Genomic DNA, 13,258 nt, shown 5'->3' with positions numbered 1-13,258 from the left:
GGTGGCCAAACACACCGCCGAGCGGTCTCAGGTGCTGTGATTAGATCGCAGTTTTCTCTGGAGGTGTGGGTTTGAATTCAACTTCTGACATTTCTTGTTTTTAATCATAAAGCGAAACTCATTGTTTGACAGCACGACCAACTCCTTAAAACTGGGATTCAGCAGTTCACCTGCTCGCTTAACATTTCCGTCTGACCTGGTGCTGAAAGTGGAGATGTTTCCGCAGTGTCGCGGTTAACACGTTCACCTCACACGCGAAAGCTCACCAGACGGGAATATTTTCTGTAGCTTTCTCCTCATGCATGCTCAGGGGCGAGTTTGTTCTCCTGTGAAAAGTTCATAAGATGATAAGCATGTAAGAATTAGGGGCCGGAATAGGCCATTCGGCCCCTCGAGCCTGGTCCACCATTCAAGAAGATCCTGGCAGTTCCTCGACAGCAAGTTTAAACATCTGGGGCGGAGCCAACAGGCGACTGTCTGCAATCAGTGAGAGAACGGTATGTTTGGCAGAAGCCTGGCGAGCTCAGTCAGTGAAATATAAGACTTTTAATCTCAGGGTCGTGGTTTCGACACCAACATTGGACATTTACATTTTTCATAGAATTATAGAATGATAGAAGTTTGCAGCACATAAGGAGGGCATTTTGGCCCATCACTTCCACCCCGGCCAACAAGAGGCAATCCAGCTTCATCCCACTTTCCAGCTCTGGGTCCATAACCCTGCAGGTTACGGCAATTCAGGTGCACATCCAAATACTTTTTACATGTGGTATCTGCCTCCGCCATTCTTTCAGGCAGCGAGTTCCTGACCGTCACAAACCTCTGCATGAAGAATTTTACCTTCAAATCCTCTTTAAACCTTCTACCAATTACTTTAAATATATGCCCCCTGGTTGTTGACCCCTCTGCTATCCACTATATCTCGGCCCCTCATAATTTTATACATCTCAATGTTGTCTCCCCTCAGCCTCCTCTGTTCCAATGAAAACAAACCCAGCCGATCCAAACTGTCCTCATAGCTAAAATTCTCCACGCCTGGCAACATCCTCGTAAATCTCCTCTGTACCCTCTCGTACAATCACATAATTCCTGTAATACAGTGACCAGAACTACATGCAATACTGCAGCTGTGGCCGAACCAGTGTTTTATACATTTCAAGCATAACCAACCTGCTCTTCTATCCCATGCCTCAGCCAATAAAGGTAAGCATTCCGTGCGCCTTCTTACCCACCTTATCCAACTGGCCTGCTACCTTCAGGGATCTGTGGACATGCACTCCAAGGTCCCTTTGTTCTTCCACACTTCTCAATGTCCAACCATTTAATGTGTGTTTCTTTCCTTGTTTTCCCTCCCCAAATGCAGAGCCTCACACTTCTCTGGATTAAATTAGTATCACCTGAAAACGTTTTAATCATACCTCCTATATTTAAGTTTAGATCATTGATGTTGCCACTAAAAGACAGGGACCTAGCACTGAGCCCTGTGGAACCCCACTGGAAACATCCTTCCAGTCCCAAACACTCCCTTCAAACATTATCCTTTGCTTCCTTCCTCTGAGCCAATTTTGGATCCAACTTGCCACTTTGCCCTGGATCCCATGGGCTTTTACTTTCGTGACCAGTCTTCCATGTGGGAACTTGGCGAAAGCTTTGCTAAAATCCTTATACACTACATCAAACGCACTGCCCTCATCGATCCTGTTGGTTACCTCCTCAAAAAATTCAATCAAGTGATTCAGACAAGACCTTCCCTGAACAAACCCATGCTGACTATCCGTGATTAACCCATGTCTTTCTAAATGCAGAAATTAAATCATTGATAAATTTTATCCTGCTTTCACGGGAAAGCACCATTAATTAACTGATGATCTTTGTTGTGTATGTATAAAATAAGTATACATCCTGTACACTCAATGTACAGTTACATAAGACCACTGGATGTATCTTCACACTGTACACACACTATGCTTGTACCACCAGAGGGTGCAACTGGTGGAGACCTCGGGGTCACCTGTACACAACAGGTAACCAGGTATAAAAGGGAGCTCACAGTACTGTACCCTCACTCAGGAGCTGCAATAAGTGGACGAAGGTCACCACAGTTCAAGTGCAATACCTGACCTCGTGGAGTCATTACTAGAGTGCTTACAAACACAATAACTGGTGACGAGAATACGAATTTCCATGTGACAATGGCTAACCTTGGCACGCTTGAACAATTCGCCGATGGGGAAGATTGGGAGGCCTTTGTGGAAAGGCTCGAACACTTCTTTATTGCGAATGACGTGGGGGGAGACGACCCGACATCGCTGGCTGATAAGTGCTTAGCTATCCTGCTCAGCAGTTGTGGGCCCACCGTCTATGGCCTTGTCAGGGACCTGCTAGTCCCAGAGAAGACAATAACATATGTGGAGCTCGTAACGCTGATACAGGAACAGCTCAAACCTATAGAGAGCATCCTCACAGCCAGACACCGGTTCTCTCCCCACCGGTGGATCCGAAGGCCAGGAAATCGCAAAATATGTTGCAGACCTGAGACGATTGGCTGCACCATGTGATTTTAGCGATCACCTCACCGAAGTACTAAGGGACATCTTTGTTACTGGAATCGGTCACGAGGGCCTTCTCCACAGGCTGCTCTCTGCGGACACCACGGTCACCCTGCAGAAGGCAATTAACGTGAGCCAGGCGTTCATGATCTCGGCCTGCGATTCCAAGTGGATGTCTCACCCCCAGAACTCTAACCCAGCAAGTACTGTGAACCGAAAGGTGCCTTTTAGAGGCAGGGCTGCTGCTAGCAGTCTCTCTCAGGGAAGAGAGAACAGAACACCGAGTCCCACAATCCTGAATCCGCCACATGGGGCCAACCGGCCAACCCCATGCTGGCGCTGTGGAGGAAATCACAGGGCCCACCAGTGCCACTATAAAGACTATACTTGCAAAGGCTGTAACATGAAGGGCCACCTGCAGCGAATATGCAAGAGAAATCGTACTCACCGAGTCGATGAAGAGTTGGCCGATCATCCGGACTCCAGCGACGATGAGGTGTACGGAGTGTTTACCTGCACCACCGAGAGTTCCCCGTTGAAAATGGAAGTTAAAATCAATGATGTTCCAGTCACGATGGATGTGGACATAGGGGCGAGCCAGTCACTGATGAATCAGGCGGCCTTTGAGAAACTCTGGGACAATCCAATCGAACGACCTAAAATGATCCCGATCGAAGTGAAACTGCTCACCTGCACAAACGATACATCCCAGTCGTTGGCAGCGTGGATGTCCAGGTGTCCCATGGCGGCGAGATGCACAGGTTACCTTTGTGGATCATTGCTGGTGATGGTCCAAAGCTATTAGGAAGAAGGTGGATGAAAAAGATCAATTGGAGCTGGGAAAAGCTCCAACCTCCAGCGATCGTCATCCCTCATGGCCCCGAAGTTGGATCCAGCACAACACCTGAAAAACCAACCTCCCAACTCGACTGTGAGGCGACGACACAGACCGGTCAACCCAACGGCGAGATGATCCAGCCCAAACGACTCGACCTCACCTTCCAGGCTCCAGTGGCAGGACTCCAGAGAAGAAAATTCACGCAGAAGGTAACTTCCTGTCATCCGTGGCAGAACCTGGGGAGAAAAGGATCACCGCAGCCTACCTCATGGAGAGAAAGAAGATTGCGTCCGAACCACGAGGTGAAGGGCCTGAAGTCAAGATGGCGGCAGCCAAACCACAAGGGAGCAACGCGTGATGCCGAGCGGCGAACAGGATTGGGGTAAAGATTGCAAGACCCTCTTAAAGGAGACCGGCAACCCATCACAATTAAAGGGACAGTTCCACTCTTTATACAGCGATGATGGTGATAAATATGTAAAAGATGTAACTGACAATTTCAAGTTTGTAAATGTAACTAAGCATGATAAGTCAGGCGATTGCGGTCAGAACCAAAGTATTGTGAGAGTCAACGAAGTGATGACGTGCGATGCTGGGATTTACAAGCATGCCGACAAAACCAAGGGCAACCTCCCGTCAGCACCCAGGTCCAGCGATCATGTAGCCTGCCCCTCCGGGACCAATGTGATACCCCAGGGAGTGTGGGCACACACAGAGGGAGCATACCAGCCGCAGGGCCAGTGATCAGCGGACGGCAAAGGCACCACGACCAGTACCCTGCCCCCTATCGGCTCCACCTCTCTGGCCACCAGGGCCAGTACTGGGAGCGAGCGGATAGCACCCTCCTGCCCTCCCAACGGGACCTGGGACGACCAGGCTCCCACTATCGCTGAAGAGCAGCAGGGAGACACTGCAGCCTTCAAAGGAGGACAGGGAGGCCACACACTCCTGTGGCTCTGCCCATCACGAGGCAACGGCAAAGGCTCTGAGACTCAGCCAGGTGAGCGATCTGAGCCCACCCAGCTGGCAGGGGACGCAGCTCCGTAATCAGACAACCTGGACACAGTCTGGTCACTCTGGAACTAGTGTCCTCACCCACCTGCACCTACACAACCCAGGGGCAAGGCGGTGATACCACGTATGTACCTTACCTGTAAAATGTACTTGTTCCACTACTGTAGAACCCAAACAGTGATGCAACTAATCCGATGTTTTTTTGTTCTTTCTGTCTGTACAGGTCTGCACATGCAGGTGTTGAGCCACTCACATGGTCTATGTATGGGGGGGCTGAATGGATGTATGTAGCCATGGACACACATGGATCACACCCAGAACCCACACAACCCTCACTGCAACCTCCAACCATCCACTGCTGAACATTTCCCAATGTCGTGGCAATAAGGACTTGGGGGTCCACAGGGAGAGAACCAAGCCAAAGCATAGACAAGGTGCAAGGGCTTTGGGTCTCGGGCCAGAGCACACAATGCAAAGGCCAGTGGCACAAGACTTAGGGGAGAGTGATGTTGTGTATATATAATAAAAGTCTACTCCCTGTACACTCAATGTACAGTTACATAAGACTATTGGATGTACCTTCACACTGTATACACTATGCCTGTACCATCAGAGGGTGCAACTGGTGGAGACCTAGGGATCACCGGAACACGACAGGTAACCAGTTATAAAACGGAGCTCACCATACTGTACCCTGACTCAGGAACTACAATAAATGGACTAAGGTCACCACAGTTCAAGTACAATACCTTGCCTCATGGAGTCATTACTTGAGTGCTTACAGACACAATAGAAAGAGATTGAACATTAAATGGTAGGACATTGAGAATTGTAGACGAACAAAGCGACCTGGGAGTGCATGACCACAGATCCCTGAAGGTAGCAGGCAAGGTGGATTAGCTGGTTAAGAAGACATACAGAATGCTGGCCTTTTTTAGCCGAGGCCTAGAATAAGAGAGCAGGTGGATTATGCTTGAATATAAAACACTGGTTAGGCCACAGCTGGAGTACTGCGTGCAGTTCTCGTCACCACTTTACAGGAAGAAGACTGTGATTGCACTGGAGACTTACAGAGGAGATTTCGAGGATGTTATCGGGAGTGGAGAATCATAGCTATGAGGACAGATTGGATAGGCTGGAGTTGTTTTTCTTGGAACAAAGTGGGCTGAGGGGAGGCATCATTGAAGTGTATACAATTATGAGGGGCATTAATATAATGGATAGAATGGGCCCATTTCCCTTAGCAGAGAGGTCAACAAACATGGGGCATAAATTTTAAGTCATTGGTAGAAAGTTTAGGGGGGATTTGAGGGAAAATTTCTTCACGCAGAGGGTTGTGTGGGTCTGGAACTCACTGCCTGAAAGGGTGGGAGAGGCAGAAACGCTCACCACATTTAAAAAGTGCTTGGATGTGCACCTGAAGTGCCGTAACCTGCAGGGTTATGGACCGAGAGCTGGAAAGTGGGATTAGGCTGGAGAGCCTGTTATTGGCCGGCACGGTCACGATGGGCCGAAATGGCCTCCTTCCGTGCTGTAAACTTCTGATTATATAATTCTATGAAAAATAATCACCAAACGTGGGGCTCGCACCTCTGACCCTGAGATTTAGAATCTCATGATCTACTGACTGAGTTAGCTGGGCTTCTGCAAAATGCACCTTTTTGTCGTTGATTACAGCCAGGTGCCTGTTGGCTCCGCCCCAGATGTTTAAACTTGCTGTCGAGGAACTGCCAGTATCTTCTTGAATGGTGGACCAGGCTCGAGGGGCCGAATGGCGTACTCCGGCCCCTAATCCTGACATGCTTATGATCTTATGACATTTCACAGGAGAACAAACTCGCCCCTGAGCATGCATGAGGAGAAAGCTCCAGAAAATAATCCCGCCTGGTGAGCTTTCGCGTGTGAGGCGAACGTGTTCACCGCTACACTGCGGAAACATCTCCACTTTCAGCACCAGGTCAGACGGAAGTGTTAAGCGAGCAGGTGGACTGCAAAATCCCACTTTTAAGGCGTTGGTCGTGGTGTCAAACAATGAGTTTCACTTCATGATTAAAGACAGGAAGTGTCAGAAGTGTGATGTGAACCCACACCTCCAGAGGATACTGCGACCTAAACACAGAACCTTGGACCGCTCGGCCATCCTGACTATTTAATGCTGTATGTGGCCAACTGCAGGTTTATTTTGAACTTTTGTGTCCTTTCACATGAAATAAATGAGGGCAGCAGGAGTATCTCTGCCTGACACCGGGGAAACAGTGAGACAGACCTTGGAGCAAGGGTCTGGTTATTGCCAAACAGCAAAGAAAATATTAATTCCCGAATTATCCTGAAGAACAGTGACCTCGACGTGATCTGGGGTCAGACGCGCTACCGTTGCGCCACGAGGTCGATATAGCACATCGGAAATGTTTGACTATATGAAGGTTTCACAATACAAGGGGCCTTAAAATCCCCGCCCATTCCCACCGGGTGTCAGAAGCAGCGCTCACCTGCCAGTCACCGTATGTTTTTTTGTTCAACTTTTGTGTTGCTTTCACGGGGTTGCATTATTAATTAACCCGTCACCTTCTTTTGCACAATGAAAGAAATGCTAACTGAGGCAGAGTCGATACTTCAACCATTTTTTTTCTGGGCTTTGCATAGAAACATAGAAACATAAAAACATAGAAAACAGGTGCAGGAGTAGGCCATCCGGCCCTTCGAGCCTGCACCACCATTCAATATGATCATGACTGATCATTCACCTCAGTAGACCTTTCCTGCTTTCTCTCCATACCCTTGATACCTTTAGCCGTAATGACCACATTTAACTCTCTTTTGAATATATCAAACGAATTGGACTCAACAAATTTCTGTGCTCGAGAATTCCACAGGTTCAGAATTCTCTGAGTGAAGAAGTTTCTCCTCATCTCGGTCCTAAATGGCTTACCCCTTGTCCTGAGACTGTGACCTCTGGTTCTCGACTTCCCCAACATCGGGAACATACTTCCTGCCTCTAACCTATCCAATCCAATCAGACCTGTATATGTTCTATGCGATCCCTTCTCATTCTTCTAAATTCCAGTGAAGAAAAGTCTAGTTGATCCAGTCTTTCTTTACATGTCAGTCCTGCCCTCCCGGGAATCAGTCTGGTGAACCTTCGCTGCACTCCCTCAATAGCAAGAATGTCCTTCTTCAGATTAGGAGACCAAAACTGTACACAATATTCCAGGTGTGGCCTCACCAAGGCCTGCGTCCGCGCACATACAGAGGCTGAATTCCAGGACATAGTCGACGTATTTACTGAGGCGTATGAAAGCATGGGCCTTACGCTAAACATCCGTAAGACAAAGGTCCTCCACCAGCCTGTCCTCACCGCACAGCACTACTCCCCAGTCATCAAGATCCACGGCGCGGCCCTGGACACCATGGACCACTTCCCATATCTCGGGAGCCTCCTATCAACAAGAGCAGGCATAGATGACGAGATTCAACACGGCCTCCATGCGCCAGTGCAGCCTTTGGCCGCCTGAGGAAAAGAGTGTTTGAAGACCAGGCCCTCAAAACTGCCACCAGGCTCATGGTCTACAGAGCTGTAGTAATACCTGCCCTCCTGTAAGGCTCAGAGACATGGACCATGTACAGTCGACACCTCAAGTTGCTGAAGAAATATCACCAACGATGTCTCCGCAAGATCCTACAAATCCCCTGGGAGGACAGACGCACCAACATCAACAGCCTTATTCAGGCTAACATCCCCAGCTTTGAAGCACTGACCACACTCGATCAGCTCCGCTGGGCAGGCCACATAGTCCGCATGCCAGACACGAGACTCCCAAAGCAAGTGAACTACTCGGAGATCCTTCATGGCAAACGAGCCAAAGTGGGCAGCAGAAACTCTACAAGGACACACTCAAAGCCTCCCTGATAAAGTGCAACATCCCCACTGACACCCAGGAGTCCCTGACTCAAGACCACCCGAAGTGGAGAAAGTGCATCCGAGAGGGTGCTGAGCACCTCGAGTCTCAACGCCGAGTGCATGCAGAAATCAAGTGTAGACAGCAGAAAGAGCGTTCGGCAAACCTGTCCCACCCATCCCTTCCCTCAACAACTATCTGTCCCACCTGTGATAGGGTCTGTGGCTCTAGTATTGGACTGTTAAGCCACCAAAGAACTCACTTTAGGAGTGGAAGCATGTCTTCCTCGATTCCGAGGGACTGCCAATGTAGATTCCAAAATTCATGGAAACCCCCCAGTGTTTGGACTCACTGAAAAGGATATTCGATTTAGGACTATTAAACATAAAGTTTGGGATTCTAAAAAGCATATGGAAGAAATCTACAATTCTTAACCAAGTTTGGGATTTTAAAAGGCATGTTTGGGCCTGTGGGGAAAAGCTGCAGTGACAGAGGGGTGGGATTTAGAGTTTGGATATTGTAGCTCATCAGTTTGTCTGGGGGAGCTGTTTAACCATAGTCAGGCTCCCAGAAAACATTAGCATTTAAACAATCGACCACGGAAGAAACATTATCCACCCCACCCACAGGACCCAAATATCACATCCATATTCCAACACCTTTTCAACATGTATAGAAATATCTGGCTCAGCTCAGACTTCCCGAAGCCAAAGCAGTGCTATTACAATGGACAAGAGTTCATCAGTTCATAAAGAAGGAGTGTCGCCGTCCCAAAGTCAATCAACACCAGATTAAAACATTTAATCAAGTCTCAGTTAGCTAGTCCGCCAAAACTTACACAAAGAAGACCACTTAAATCAATGGGCAGCAAAACTTAAACAAAAGAAAGGTTAGATTTGGCACGAAGATTAAGCAGCCTCTCAGAGTATAACTGGGGGCCTATCGTACCAAGAGCAACATATTTTTCTGACCATTACTTTGGAACAACAAGATCAAGATCGAGAGCAAACGGCGAGATAACACAGGAAGAGACATCACGACATCGGAGAAAAGAACTTCAAAAAACCAATCAGTGGAACATCAATACCAACTGCATTGGTAACAGGCATCAACCGGACCACCGCGACCGACGGACCCAACCAGGAAAATCAACCACTAGAAAACCGGGGTCCACGCAAGTGTTCCACTCTACAATGTGTGCCTCGACTGTCCAGCAGGTAAAAATTACCGAAACAACTTAAAACCCGATTGATGACAAAGGATACCGGCTTCGGGACAATCAGAATACTTCGTCACAGACAAGGCACCGGAAGGCTTGAAGGTCGATCACACCGGTTGTGGGAGAGCTGGTTGGCGGTGACATGGAAGTGTCTGCAGTTTGCGGGACCAGACTGCTTCCACACATTCACAATGAATGTCCCACCCTTTATTTGGGAAGAGTACAATTGAGAGTGGACAAGTTCCATCCCGGTCAGAGCAATCTGAAGCTTTAACTGACTGACACCCGAGTTTGGGATTGTAATGTCTGTCAGCATGTAATGCTTGTAGCTCCACACTGTGGATGTGGACGTATTGTGTACTGCAACTGTACAGTTAATCATTAAACAGAACAGGCTCTTTCCGGAGAGTTCCGAGAGAGCAGCCTGCATGTTAGGAAGCTGTGTGTGCTGAGCTCTGTGAAGATGTCACAGGGATGTCTTGCAACATGTGCATCTATCAGTCTCTGTGGTGCAATGGATACGTGCGTTCAGCTATTAATTGCAAGCTTGGTGGATCGTAGCCCATTCAGGGACAAAGCCTTTAATTGTTTTTCCCCGAAGATTCGGTGCCGTGCAGTTCCAGGTTGTCATTGTGCATTTTGGCTGCACGAATATATTCCGCAACCATTGCCAGCTGTGCTGTTATCAAGTTATGCCAACTGTTACTTGCATTTTCGCGTGGTTGTTCGTTGTCTCGTCGCCAATTGATACGCTCATAATAAAGAATGAACTGAGTACTGTGAACAATGAGTAAGTATGACATTAGCTCCTTTAATAAGACTCCAGAGTGCTTCTATACCGTGCTGCCAAGGGGTGCTGGAATCCCTTGGGACTTCAACAGGTCGGCCCTCAGGTGGTGGTATGATACAGATCGCCAAGTGTTAAATACATGACAAAGGTGTGTACGGAAATCAATCATCAAAAGCCCTTTCATTAATCACAGGGGTTTCCGGCAATTTTCTGATCGCAAAGCGCTTTCAGTCCTTGTCCTTAAAATTGCAGATGTGGGAATTGGGGAGTTTAATGATTTTGAAAGGAGAACATTGTTGTTTGGTGCAGTTCCGTTCAGAGAAATGTTTGTGAAAGGAACTTTTTGCAGAGAGAGGGATTGAGCATTTCAGCTTGTTGCTGAACACTTCTCTCTGGGCACTGAGCTAAGCAGCAGTTTCCGTAGTGTAGCGGGTATCATGTTTGCCTCACACGCAAAAGGTCTCTGTTTCGAGCCTGTGCGGAAACATTATTTGTGAAACAAAAACGTGTCTGCAATAAAATTGAACAAAAGCTGTCCGGGATACATTGTCGCATGAGCAATGAACATTTTAAAACTAGTATACTCAAATACAGAGTGTGTAAAATCAGATAGGGGATAAAACTTCATCAAGGGTTAAAGTTTCACTAATTATTAAAGTTCAGTTTTTGAAATTTCGATTGTCCCTGTTCGCATTTCTTTCATTCTGTGAAACAACACTATCGGTTTATACCATCAGATCTAAGTTGCATTTGAAACCCACAAACAACTCATTAATTATTCGCTCTTCCCCAGTTCCAGAGCTCAGAGGGTTATTGTCCATCCCTGGGATGCAAACTACCTCCGACTCGGGCCAAAGCTCCCCGTGCACCGATCACAGGCTCAGGAAAACCCTGGGGGAGAGGATATCCCAATCACTGGGCCTTCCAGCAGCCCTGAACAAGCGCCCGGTCTGAAACTTTCCTGAGTAATAACGTGTAATTGAAGGACCCAACAGTCAGGATTGCCGAGCGGTCTTCGGCGCTGCGTTCAGGTCTGGAGGCGTGGGTTCGAATCCCACTTCTGACATTCAGTGTTTTTAATTACAAACTCATTTGTTTTGACACCACTCTGAAGTGCTTTGGGACATCCATCTGACTTCATAAAATTACTCCATTTCAATTATAAACGGTGATATCAAAGTTACTTCCCAAACCAGGAAATGATCCCGGGTGGCTGTAGCGAAAGGAATGGTTTTGTGAAGCATTGAAAGGTGCCCTCTAAATATCTCTAAATAATAGAAGATTATGGGTTCATTAATGATGTTTTCCTGTGAAAGCAACATAAATTTTAAGAAACAGTAATCGACGAACATGGGGCTCAAACCCACGACCTTAAGATTAAGAGTCTCATGCTTTACCGACTGAGCTAGCCAGGCTTGTCAACATCTACCCTGTCAATCCCCTTCAGAATATTGTCCGTTTCAACGAGATCACCTCCTATTCTTCGAAACGCCAGAGAGAATCGGCATATTCGACACAATCTCTCATCATAGGACAGCCCTCTCATCCCAGGAATCAATCTGTTGAACCTCTGTTGCACCATCTCCAAGGCAAGTATATCCTTCCTTAGATAAGTACTATGGGCGAATATCCTGTTTTTCTGCTGATTCTACGGTTGTATAAAAAGTTATTAAATTCATCAGTCGCTGGGCAAATATATTTGTATTTCCTTCAGTGTGCAATACATGTAGGTGCATTAATGTTGATTGAAACAATTATTCAGTATTTCACCGACTTGAATTATTTTTAATCAACTTGCTCTGTAACAATGCTTTCCCTGACCGAAAATCAAACCCTGACTGACCACAGCAATGAGAGCACCAAACCCTAACCACTAGACTACCAGTGAGCACTGTTTGCAGTTGCCCCATAGTACCGAATATATAGCCCACAGTACAAGAGTGAGGAAGTCTTGCTACAATTGTACAGGGCCCTGGTGAGACCACACCTGGAGTACTGCACACAGTTTTGGTCTCCTTATCTGTGGAAGGATTCACTTGCCTGGGAGGTGGTACAACAGAGGTTCACCAGATTGATTCCTGGGATGAGAGGATTGTATTAAGTTGAGAGATTTTGTAGAATGGGACTATACTCTCTGGTAGTTTAGAAGAATGAGAGGTGATCTCATTGAAACACACAATATTCCGAAAGGGATTGACAGGGTAGATGCTGAGAGGTTTTATCCTCCGGTCTGGATTGTGTAGAACCAGGGGGCACAGTCTCAGGTTAAGGGGTCGGCCATTTAAGACAGAGATGAGGAGGAATTTCTTCACTCAGAGGGTTATGAATCTGTGGAATTCTCTGCTCCACAGGCCTGTGGATGCTGAGTCTCTGAATATATTCAAGGCTGCGTTAGATAGATTTTTGGAGTCTCAGGGAATCAAGGGATCGGGAGATCGAGCGGGAAAGTGGAGTTGAGATCGACGATCAGTCATGATCACATTGAATGGTGGAGCAGGCTTGAGGGGCCGTATGGCCTACTACTGCTCCGATTTCTTATGTTGTTACCTGTGCTGGCTCTGTGAAAGAAGGTTCCAATTAGTCCCATTCCCCAGCACCCTGCAAATGTTTCTTTTTCAACTATATTTCCCTTTGGAAAGGTAATATTAAATCTGCTTCCAAAACCCTGTCAGGCAGAAAAATATTCACATTAATATTATACATCCCCATGTTAGATAGTACTTTCCCTGCTTTGCATGTCATGCGTCGGCAAATGTATGGCAGATGAAGTATAATGTGGATAAATGTGAAGTTATCCACTTTGGTGGTAAAAACAGAGAGACAGACTATTATCTGAATGGTGACAGATTAGGAAAAGGGGAGGTGCAACGAGACCTGGGTGTCATGGTACATCAGTCATTGGAGGTTTGCATCCAGGTACAGCAGGCAGTTAAGAAAGCAAATGGCATGTTG

General features: G+C 47.1%; 1 non-coding gene across 1 annotated transcript; it reads right to left on the bottom strand.

Moving 5' to 3' along the window:
* Nucleotides 1–11,648: 11,648 nt before the first annotated feature.
* On the bottom strand, nt 11,649–11,726 carry trnak-cuu (transfer RNA lysine (anticodon CUU)). The gene has a single exon. It is a non-coding gene; the product is annotated as a tRNA-Lys (tRNA).
* Nucleotides 11,727–13,258: the final 1,532 nt, after the last annotated feature.

Source organism: Pristiophorus japonicus, unplaced genomic scaffold (genome assembly GCF_044704955.1).
Source record: "Pristiophorus japonicus isolate sPriJap1 unplaced genomic scaffold, sPriJap1.hap1 HAP1_SCAFFOLD_112, whole genome shotgun sequence".
Taxonomy (NCBI): domain Eukaryota; kingdom Metazoa; phylum Chordata; class Chondrichthyes; family Pristiophoridae; genus Pristiophorus; species Pristiophorus japonicus.
The sequence above is the reverse complement of the archived record's forward strand: the minus strand, read 5'-3'. Positions and strand labels throughout refer to the sequence as shown.